Raw genomic sequence first — 12,642 nt, 5'->3', positions numbered from 1 at the left:
TCCACTGTACATTCCTGCCTCCTCTATCAAAGATAAGGTGACCATATGTGCGTGGGTTTATCTCTGGGATTTCTATCCTGTTCCATTGACCTATCTTTCCATTTTTGTGCCAGTACCATACTGTATTGATTACTGTAGCTTTGTAGTATAAACTGAAGTCAGGGAGCCTGATTCCTCCAGCTCCATTTTTCGTTCTCAAGATTGCTTTGGCTATTCAGGGTCGTTTGTGTTTCCATACAAATTGTGAAATTTTTCGTTCTAGTTCTGTGAAAAATGCCAGTAGTAGTTTGATAGGGATTGCATTGAATCCGTAGATTGCTTTGGGTAGTAGAGTCATTTTCACAGTGTTGATTCTTCCAATCCAAGAACATGGTATATCTCTCCAGCTTTTGTATCATCTTTAATTTCTTTCATCAGTGTCTTATAATTTTCTGCATACAGGACTTTTGTCTCCTTAGGTAGGTTTATTCCTAGGTATTTTATTCTTTTTGTTGCAATGGTAAATGGGAGTGTTTTCTTGATTTCACTTTCAGATTTTTCATCATTAGTGTATAGGAGTGCAAGAGGTTTCTGTGCATTATTTTTGTATCTTTTAACTTTACCAAATTCATTGATTAGCTCTACTAGTTTTCTGGTAGCATCTTTAGGATTCTCTATGTATAGTATCATGTCATCTGCAAACAGTGACAGCTTTACTTCTTATTTTCTGATTTTGATTCCTTTTATTTCCTTTTCTTCTCTGATTGCTGTGGCTAAAACTTCCAAAACTACGTTGAATAAGCGTGGTGAGAGTGGACAAACTTGTCTTGTTCCTGATCTTAGTGGAAATGCTTTCAGTTTATCACCATTGAGGACGATGTTGGCTGTGGGTTTGTCATATATGGCCTTTATTATGTTGAGGAAAATTCCCTCTATGCCTACTTTCTTCAGGGATTTTGTCATAAATGGGTGTTGAATTTTTTCATAAGCTTTCTCTGCATCTATTGAGATGACCATATGGTTTTTCTCCTTCAATTTGTTAATATGGTTTATCACATTGATTGATTTGCGCATACTGAAGAATCCTTGCATTCCTGGAATAAACCCCACTAGATCATGTTGTATGATCTTTTCAATGGGTTGTTGGATTCTGTTTGCTAGTGTTTTGTTGAGGATTTTTGCATCTATGTTCATCAGTGATATTGGTTTGTAGTTTTCTTTCTTTGTGACATCCTTGTCTGGTTTTGGTATCCCGGTGATGGTGGCCTCATAGAATGAATTTGGGAGTGTTCCTCTCTCTGATGTATTTTGGAAGAGTTTGAGAAGGATAGGTGTTAGCTTTTCTCTAAATGTTTGATAGAATTCACCTGTGAAGCCATCTGGTCCTGGGCTTTTGTTTGTTGGAAGATTTTTAATCACAGTTTCAATTTCAGTGCTTGTGATTGATCTGTTCATATTTTCTGTTTCTTCCTGATTTAGTCTTGGCAGGTGGTGCATTTCTAAGAATTTGTCCATTTCTTCCAGCTTGTCCATTTTATTGGCATAGAGTTGCTTGTAGTAATCTCTCATCATCGTTTGTATTTCTGCAGTGTCAGTTGTTACTTCTCCTTTTTCATTTCTAATTCTATTGATTTGAGTCTTCTCCCTTTTTTTTCTTGATGAATCTGGCTAATGGTTTATCTATTTTGTTTATCTTCTCAAAGAAGAAACTTTTAGTTTTATTAATCTTTGTTATTGTTTCCTTCATTTCTTTTTCATTTATTTCTGATCTGATTATTATAATTTCTTTCCTTCTGCTAACTTTGGGTTTTTTTGTTTTTCTTTCTCTAATTGCTTTAGGTGAAAGGTTAGGTTGTTTATTCGAGATGTTTCCCATTTCTTAAGGTGGGCTTGTATTGCTATAAAGTTCACACTTAGAACTGCTTTTGCTGCATCCCATAGGTTTTGGGTCATCGTGTCTCCATTATCATTTGTTTCTAAGTACTTTTTTTATTTCCTCTTTGATTTCTTCAGTGATCACTTCGTTATTATGTAGTGTATTGTTTAACCTCCATGTGTTTGTATTTTTTACAGATCTTTTCCTGTAATTGATATCTAGTCTCATGGTGTTGTGGTCGGACAGGATAATTGATACAATATCAATTTTCTTAAATTTACCAGGGCTTGATTTGTGACCCAAGATATGATGTATCCTGGAGAATGTTCCATGAGCACTTGAAAAAAATGTGTATTCTGTTGTTCTTGGATGGAGTGTACTATAAATATCAATTAAGTCCATCTTGTTTAATGTATCATTTAGAGCTTGTGTTTCCTTATTTATTTTCATTTTGGATGATCTGTCCATTGGTGAAAGTGGGGTGTTAAAGTCCCCTACTATGAATGTGTTACTGTCGATTTCCCCTCTTATGGCTGTTAGTGTTTGCCTTATGTATTGAGGTGCTCCTATGTTGGGTACATAAATATTTACAATTGTTATATCTTCTTCTTGGATTGACCCCTTGATCATTATGTAGTGTCCTTCTTTGTCTCTTCTAATAGTCTTTATTTTAAAGTCCATTTTGTCTGATATGAGAATTACTACTCCAGCTTTCTTTTGGTTTCCATTTGCATGGAATATCTTTTTCCATCCCCTTACTTTCAGTCTGTATGTGTCTCTAGGTCTGAAGTGGGTCTCTTGTAGACAGCATATATATGGGTCTTGTTTTTGTGTCCATTCAGCTAGTCTGTGTCTTTTGGTGGGAGCATTTATTCCATTTACATTTAAGGTAGTTATTGATATTTATGTTCCCATTCCCATTTTCTAAATTGTTTTGGTTTCATTATTGTAGGTCTTTTCCTTCTCTTTTGTGTCTTGACTAGAGAAATTCCTTTAGCATTTGTTGTAAAGCTGATTTGGTGGTGCTGAACTCTCTCAGGTTTGCTTGTCTGTAAAGGTTTTAGTTTCTCAATCAAATCTGAATGAGATCCTTGCTGGGTAGAGTAATCTTGCTTGCAGGTTTTTCTCCTTCGTCACTTTCAGTATGTCCTTCCACTCCCTTCTGGCTTGCAGAGTTTCTGCTGAGAGATCAGCTGCTAACTTTATGGGGATTCTCTTGTGTGTTATTTGTTGTTTTTCCCTTGCTGCTTTTAATATGCTTTCTTTGTATTTAATTTTTGACAGTTTCATTAATATGTGTCTTGTCACATTTCTCCTTGGATTTATCCTATATGGGACTCTCTGTGCTTCCTGGACTTGATTAACTATTTCTTTTCCCATATTAGGGACGTTTTCAACTATAATCTCTTCAAATATTTTCTCAGTCCCTTTCTTTTCCTCTTCTTCTTCTGGAACCCCTATAATTCGAATGTTGGTGTGTTTTATGTTGTCCCAGAGGTCTCTGAGATTGTCCTCAGTTCTTTTCATTCTTTTTTCCTTTATTCTGCTCTGCAGTAGTTATTTCCACTATTTTATCTTCCAGGTCACTTATCCATTCTTTTGCCTCAGTTATTCTGTTACTGATCCCATCTAGAGTATTTTTCATTTCATTTATTGTGCTGTTCATCATTGTTTGTTTCATCTTTAGTTCTTTTAAGTCCTTGTTATATGTTTCTTGCATTTTCTCTATTCTATTTCCAGGATTTTGGATCATCTTTACTATCATTATGCCGAATTCTTTTTCAGGTAGACTGCCTATTTCCTCTTCATTTGTTAGGTCTGGTGCGTTTTTATCTTGCTCTTTCACCTGCTGTGTGTTTTTCTGTCTTCTCATTTTGCTTATCTTACTGTGTTTGCGGTCTCCTTTTTGCAGGCTGCAGGTTCGTATTTCCCATTGTTTTTAATGTCTGTCCCCATCGGCTAAGGTTGGTTCAGTGGGTTGTGTAGGCTTCCTGGTGGAGGGGAATAGTGCCTGTGTTCTGGTGGATGAAGCTGGATCTTGTCTTTCTAGTGGGTAGGTCCATGTCTGGTGGTGTGTTTTAGGGTGTCTGTGGACTTATTATGATTTTAGGCAGCCTCTCTGCTAATGGGTGGGGTTGTGTTCCTGTTTTGCTAGTTGTTTGGCATAGGGTGTCCAGCACTGTAGCTTGCTGGTCGTTGAGTGAAGCTGGGTGCTGGTGCTGAGATGGAGATCTCTGGGAGTTTTTTGCCATTTGATATTATGTGGAGCTGGGAGGTCTCTTGTTGACCAGTGTCCTGAAGTTGCCTCTCCCACCTCAGAGAGCCCAAACTCTTGCATCTTCCCTGAGAAAGGCACTAACATCGTTAACTTGAGATGTCTGTTTTTTTTATGATTACCAGTAATCTTTTGATATTCGACTACATGTGTTTTTTGTCATTGTTTTGTTTGTTTGTTTTCAGAAAAAACTTCTATATATCCTCGCTCCTCCCTTACTTCTTTGGAACAGTCCCTCAGAGCTATCTGAGAGGCTGTCTTCCCAGGCTATAGTCCTCAGTAATATCCTTGAATAAAACATAATTCTCAACTTTTAGGCTGTACATTCTTTTCAGTTGACACATTTAAATTTTAGGATTATTTGCTCTAATTCTGGAAAAAATGTCATGGGAATTTGGTAGGGATTGCATTAATTCTGTATATTGATTTGGATAATATGGACATTTTAACAATATTAATTCTTCTAATCTAATACATGGAATATCTTTGCATTTCTTTGTACCATTTTCAAATTCCTTCAACAATGTTTAATAGTTTTCACAGTATAGTTCTTCCACTTCCTTTGTTAAGTTTATTCCTAGGTATTTTATTCCTTTTGATTCAATTTTAGACAGGATTGTTTTCTCGTACTTATAGTTCATTATTAGTGTATAAAAATGCAATAGATTTCTGTATATTAATCTTGTTTCCTGCAACTGTACTAAATTCATTTATTAGTTCTAATAGTTTTTTGGTGGGGACTTCAGGGTTTTGTATATATAGTACCATGCCATGTGTAAAGAGTGACAGTTTTACTTCTTCCCCAAGGGAATGGTTTCCTTCTTGCCTAACTCAGGGCATTGACAGTAATGGTGACATAGTTTTTTTTTTGCGGTATGCGGGCGGACCTCTCACTGTTGTGGCCTCTCCCGTTGTGGAGCACAGGCTCCAAACACGCAGGCTCAGTGGCCATGGCTCATGGGCCCAGCCGCTCCGTGGCATGTGGGATCTTCCCAGACTGGGGCACGAACCCGTGTCCCCTGCATCGGCAGGCGGACTCTCAACCAGTACGCCACCAGGGAAGCCCATGGTGACATAGTTTGAGTGTCAGATTGGAGGCCAATGAAAGCAGTTGGTGTAGGCTTAAAAATATTCTTAATTTTTTTGGATTGTAAATTATTAGTGTGTAGATATGCAACTGATTTGTGTGTGTTGATTTTGTATCCTTCAACTTTGCTGAATGTTTATTAATTCTAACAGTTTTTTGGGTAATCTTTAAGTTGTCTACATATAAGATCATATTGTATGTGAACAGAAATGATTTTATTTATTCCTTTCCAATCTGGATGCTTTTTATTTCTTATAAAATTACTCCAACTAGGACTGGTAGTACTGGGTTGAATAGAAGTGGTAAAACAAGTATCCATATTTTGTTGAAAACTGAGGGTTTGAAAAAATATTCACCTCTCCCAGTCTTCACAGACTGGCTCTGTGCAGGGGAACACCTCCTCTAATCCACCTATCATGAAGGCTGAAGGTCTTCTCAGGCCTTTTCTGAAGATGCATCTCCAGTAAGTATATGTGTGCTTTTTTTTCTTCTTTTATAATGCTCCCAAATACATGCCTATTTTTAAATGTCTTAATTTACTGAGGAGTCTCACCCCTGCTTCTTCTCAGAGCCATAGATGTTCTATTGTTTTCATCTGTCTGTTAATTTCATCCTCCCAGGCACTCACACATCTGAAATCCCCTTGAAGCTCTCTTGCACTGAGGCCCCCATCAATTGCTTTTATTCACCTTCAACCTGATACCCAAACTATGCCACCATTCCTGTCAGTGCCCTGAGTAAGGCAAGACAGAAACCATTCCCTTGCACAGCTCCCAGACAAGCCAGAATATAGCAAGTTATACTCTATGTCCTGAGTGAAGAACCAGGAATTGGGACTGTGCCATGCTGTGTAGCTCTGGAGATGGTTGGGGCAAAGGAAATCAAACACTTCATGAAATTTTCTTCTGTTTTGAGTGTGTCTTTTTCTTGTTTAGGTTTTGGTTGCTGCAGCTTATTAAACTATTTCTAGAGATACCACATAGCTACTTTTGTCTATATGTTGTTGTTTATTTGGTATTTTCATGGGGAAATAGGGACTGAAGCTTCCTAGTCTGCCATCTTGCTGGTGTCAATCTCCTAAATTAACTTTTAATTCTCAAACACAGTGGTTTGGGTTCCCATCCATGTGATAACAGTACCAACTCCCTTATTTCCTTGTATCAGTTTATTTCTGAATCTTCAAAGATCACCTTACATGTGCCCCCCAAACCAACATCTTAGTTACAGACACCATATGGCATTTCTCTCCACACTGATTCCTCGTCTTCTCTAGTTGCCACTTGTTTTTGAAACTCACTGTTGCCACTGCTGAGAATGCCTAACATTCTGTGCAAACAATGGGTATCTCAATATTCCTAAATTTTCTCCTGCTATGGTAATGTCAGACTAAATGGCATCTCCATACCTAGCCCCTGCATACAGCTCTGAGCTAACCCTTATATCTGGGTTGGCAAGCAGCTCTGTTTATGCCCGCAGTATCCCAAAGTCTCCTTTGATGTTTTCTATAAGCTTTTGACCCTGATCTCTTTAACCACAGTGAGTCAAACCCCATCTGTCTTATGGAGGTGCTCCATTCAGGGTGCTACCTGAATACCACAAATTGGGTAGCTTTTAAGGAACAGGATTTTATTTCTTACAGTTTTTAAGGCTGGGAAGTCTGAGATCAGGGTGCCAGCATGCCACCAGACCTCTTTTAGGTCACAGACTTCCTGTATCCTCACGTGGAGGAAGGAGGCAAGGGGTCTCTCTGGCTTCTTTTTTTATAAGTTCATTAATCTCATTTATGAGGATTCTGCTCTCTCGACCTAATAATCTCCCAAAGGCGTCACATACCAATACCATCATATTGGTCATTTCAGTTTCAACAAATGAATTTTGGGGGAACAAAAACATAAAACCATCCAAAATACTGAGTTTGGAATACCCACCTTTTCAATGCATTCACTCTTTTCCTTACAGCCCAGCCCATGCTCTACAAGTGAAAAATCTCCTTCCACTCCCAGCTATAAAAATTATTTTATCAGTGGAGTACTATAGATTTTCATGTAATTTAGGTAAGTTATATGTTCTATACTAATTTTGCCTAGGCCCATATGAATCATCCAAAAATGCCCTGATGCAATCAGAAGAGGCTCTACTGTTCCCAAAAGAGGACAGATATTAGTGTGACTTGGTAATATTTTTGAGATATTAACTTATTACTTTTTCTCATTCTGTTTCCCTCTTTCCCTTCTCCTAATACACGAAAGCAACTTGGTTTTCATTGTCTTAGGGGAAATAGGTGGCAGGTAGGAAAACAGATACAGCTTAAAATTCTTTCTGACCTTTGGATTGTCAAATCTTAAATCCTTAGAGGAAAGGGATGTACAGTCAGATACAGAATATCTTTAAGAAATAAGAAAAGAGAGAACTTTCTACCAGATAGGAAAATTATACTCCATGGTGGGAAAAAAAGCAGATATTCAAGAGAAGTTTGTGAGATCCAAAAGCAGAGATGGTCTGTGTACTTGCAAATGACACCACCTTAGTGACAAAAATTAAGAGAAGAATGACTGAGTAGTGCATCACAGAAAACTGAACAACTCACATCCTTAGTGGATTCAGGGGTGTCATGTAGGGCATAGAAGTAGCAAAAAGCCCAACATGAGGAGACCATGTAAGTGGATACACTTACTCCTTCAGCCAGAGGGGAGAATACTGAATTAACTTTTTGTTTTCCGTTTTTTGTACTGGTTTCTTGACAGTCTGGTAGAATGGAAGTTTGGATTCAGAAGTTTGTTGAGTTATAACAAAAAAAGAAAGCTATCTTTTCAACCTGGGTTTGCATTTTAAGATTTATACCCACTAAGTAAATATTCAACTATGTGACTTGGGACAAGTGTTAAAAACAGAAAGTATTGCCAATATGTCTAACTTATCTAAAGAATAAGACATGCATTAAACTTATGAATTATACCATCCCTTTTAGGAAAGTACAGAAAGGATAAAGTAGAGGAATGAAGTCAGCAAGGTGTCAAAATAGGAGGTCCTGAGCATTTATTTCCCCACAGAAACACCATTTGGCAATTATCCACAGACAAAAGAACCATTGTGGGAGCTTTAAGATCTGGGTAGGAGTTTGTGACAGCTCAGTAGAGCCCAAGGCCAAGGAGAATGCTTTGATAAGGTGGGCCTGTGCCCCAGGGAGGTGGTCCACCAACCACAGACCCAACTGCAGACATAGAATCAGCCCCATCCCATGTGGACTTAGCTCCAGCCCTACTTGTCCATGGTCACAGAGGCAGTCCTATCTTCCCGGGGTACCCAGCAGAAACCATGTCCACCTATATCCCTGTAATAGGCCTGCTGATTACAGACCTGACTGCAGACATAGATGAAGCCCCATGACCCAGATCCAACCCCACTTGACTGCAGTCCCAGAGGCAGTCCTGCCTGCCTGGGGACCTGGCAGGAGCCATGCCTACCTATAACCCAGGTAACAGGCCAGCTGGCTGCATACTTGTCTGTGGAACTGGAATCAACTCCATGATCTGACTCCATCGCCACTCAAACATGAACCCACAGCAGTTCTGTCTGCTGGGGACCTTGCAAGAGCCAAACCTACCTATGACTCTGATAGCAGGCCTGCTAACTGGACCCAGAAGCATCCCCACTGTCTACAGACCTGTCTTCATCCCTGCTTGCCTGTGGTCTTGGAGGCAACCCTGTCCACTCATTCACCCTGTTCCAGACCTGCTGGCAAACATGCCTTCAACCCTGCCCACCTATGACCTGATGCCCCCACTTAAGGATGCTGGCAGTAAGCCCACCTTTGGAAACCACCAACAGGATCATCCACAGATCCTGTCTGCTAACAATACCACACTCTCTGACTAGGCTGAATGGTGAAGGTCTTTACCTTCTGAAGCCAGTCTGTAAAATGTAAATGACTGGAAAACTGCTCCTCCAAATGCACAGACACAAACCCAAGGCTACAAGGATCACAAAGAATCAGGCAACCACCAAAAGAAACTAATAAAGCTCCAGTAATTGACTCTAAAGAAATAGAGATCCATAAATTACTTCACAAAGAATTCAAAATAATTGTCTGAAAGAAGCTCAATGAGCTACAAGAGAACACAGATAGACAACTAAACAAAATCAGGAAAAAAACATATGAACAAAAAAAAGTTCAGTGAAGAAATAGAAACCATAAAAAAGAATAAAATAGAAGTCTTCAAGCTGAAGAATGCAACAACTGATCTGAAAAATTTAATAGACAACTTCAACAGCAGAATCAAACAAAAGAAAGAATCAACAAACTCAAAGAAAGTTCATCTGAAAATAACCATTAGACGAAAAAAGAAGAAATGGAGAATACCCACAATTCTTATGGACATCTTCAAATATTAGTATATGTATTACAGTATTTTAAAAGGAGAAGAGAGAGAAATGGGCGAAAAATTATTTGAATAAATAATGGCTGAAAACTCCACAAATCTAGGATCTGAAATGGACATCCAGATTCATGAATCTCAGAGGATCTCAAGTAAGATGAATCAAGAGAAATCCACACTGGGTACATTATAATTAAACTGTCAAAAGTCAAAGACAAAGAGAGGATTTTGAAAACAGCAAGAAAGAAGTGACACTTCATGTATAAGGGAGCCTCCATAAGACTATCAGTGGATTTCTTAAAAACAAAAACATAGACCAATGGAATAGAATCAACAGCCCAGAAATAAACACATACATATATGGTCAACTAATATTTGAAAAGGGAGCCAAGAATATTAAATGGATAGAAGACATTCTCTTCAATAAATAGTGCTGGGAAAATTGGATATTCACATGTAAAAGCATGAAAATAGTACCTTACCTTATACCACTCACAAAAGTTAACTCAAAATGAATTAAAGACTTAAATTTAAGACCTGAAACCATAAAAGTCTTAGAAGAAAACACAGGGAAAAAACTCCTTGACATTAGTCTTGGCAATGATTTTTGGGATATGACACCTAAGCACAAGGAACAAAAGCAAAAATCAAGTGGTACTACATAAAACTACAAAGCTTCTGCACAGCAAAAGACATGATCAAAAATGAAAAGGCAACCTAGAGAATGGGAGAAACATTTGCAAACCATCTACCTGAGAAATGGTTAATATCTAAAATATATAAGGAACTCCAACTAAATAGCAAAAATACAAAACAGAAAAACACAAAAAATTGATGAGGAAATGGGCCAAAACCTGAATAGACATTTCTCCAAAGAAGGCAAACAAACAGCCAACAGGTATATGAAAATGTGCTCAATATCACTAATCATCAGGGAAATGCAAATCAAAACCACAATGAGATATCAATTCACATCTGTTAGAATAGATATTATATAAAAACACAAAACAAAACAAAAGACAAGTGTTGGCAACAATGTGAAGGAAATGGAACCCTTTTTGTATGCTACTGGTAGGAATGTAAATTGGTGCAGCCATTATGGAAAACAATATGAGTTTCCTCAAAAAAAAATAGAATTTCCATTTGATCCAGCGATCCTACTCTTGGTATATATCCAAAGTAATTGAAATCTGGATCTCAAGGAGATATCTAGACTTCCATTTTCATTGCAGCATTATTCATAATAGCCAAGATACAGAAACAACCTAGATGTCCGTGGATGGATGAGTGGATAAAGAAAATATAGCATATACAAGCAATGGAATATTATTCAGCCTTTAAAAAGAGGGAAATCCTGACATTTGCGATGACATGCATGGGCCTGGAGGACAATATATTAAGAGAAATAAGCCAGACAAAGACAAATACTGTATGATCTCATTATTATATGATATCTCAAATGGCCAAACACATAGAAGCAGAGAGTAGAATGTGGTTCCCAGGGACTAGGGGCTGGAGGAAATGGAGAGGTGTTGTTCAAAGGGTACAAAGTTTCAGTTATGCAAGTTAAAATAAGTTCTGGAGATCTGGTATACAGCGTAGGGTCTGTGATTAGCAATATTGTATTGTGTACTTGAAAATTTGCTAAAAATGTAGATCTTAGATTATGTGCTTTTAGCACAAAAGGAAACATAATAAAGCAAAACAAAATAAAGGGAGCAGGAAGAAACTTTTGGAGGTGATGGGTAAGTTTGTAGCATCAGTTGTCATGATGGTTTCATGGATGTATAATTATGTCCAAACACATCAAGCTGTATGCAGTAAAAGTCTACAGCTCTTTGTATGTCAATCATACCTTAATTTTAAAACGGTACCTGTTTTGAAAGTTATATTAGATAATATATGTAAAGAATTTAGCACAGGGTTCAGCACATAATAAATACTTAAATATTAGTTAAAAAAAAAAACATGGGTAACCTGTGAATCCCTACTAACTACTTCACTCACCATATGTAGCCTCCAGAAAAGAAGGTCCCTACCAGGTCAAGGATAATGTAGGGGAATCGATTTTCCTTTTACAACTTTCCTGTGTTTTTCTAATGTAATTCTGGTTATACCTGGATCATTAAGGCCTCAATGTAGATAAATAACAATTATTGCAAATACGTTGATCTACACACCACTGGAGAAGTGTGGAAAATAGTAGTACACACCCATGTTCAGTCCCCACCTCCTTACTGAATAAACATGAAGACCACTCTCCCTTACTCCTCTCCAGCTAATGGGTGCCATGAGACTGGTTCTATTTAACGGAATGTTAGTGTGTGTCTCTTCTGGGCTGAGGAATTTAAAAGTCACTATGCTACTCCACACTGTCTTCTGTGTTAGTGGTCTTGAGGTCACGTGTTGGGATGTTAGTGTCACAAGATGTAGAGAACCCAAATATCCAAGTCACAAGACAAAAGAAACTGCATTCCCATCTTCAACCCATGCTACCATCCCCAAACCATGCACATGCGCGAGCACACACACACACACACACACACATACACACACACACTAAACGTGCATCAGGATTTGCATGAATGATAAATAAACATCTGATATGCTAATCCAGGAAGATTTTGAGGTTTCTTTGTTAGGACAGCCTTGTTTGACCTATTCTGATGACTGTAAATATTGTTACAGTTTTGTTTTCCAATGGCTGATGAACCATATTCTATGAATTCCTTGGACATAGTATCCTTTTTGTACAGAGCATCTTTATGATGCCATATAGTAAATTTAAAGCTTCCATAGTCAGCAATAATATGTGAGCAATACTGGGATTTGCTAAGTAATTCATGAGCCTCATTCTGTACTTCTTCACAGTCACTTTTAGATAATAAATCTCTTCCAGAGAGATAATTATGACATTCATATATCACATTTATGTGCTTTGGATTCAAATAAATCCGGCCCTGCTACTTAGTAGCTGTGTGGGTTAGGGCAAGTCACTTAACCTCTCTGAGGTTCAATTGTCTCATTTGACAAATGTAACTAAAACAAA

The sequence above is a fragment of the Monodon monoceros genome, unplaced genomic scaffold, assembly GCF_005190385.1.
Source record: "Monodon monoceros isolate NGI ecotype Baffin Bay Population unplaced genomic scaffold, NGI_Narwhal_1 Super_Scaffold_22, whole genome shotgun sequence".
Lineage (NCBI taxonomy): Eukaryota > Metazoa > Chordata > Mammalia > Artiodactyla > Monodontidae > Monodon > Monodon monoceros.
The sequence above is the reverse complement of the archived record's forward strand: the minus strand, read 5'-3'. Positions refer to the sequence as shown.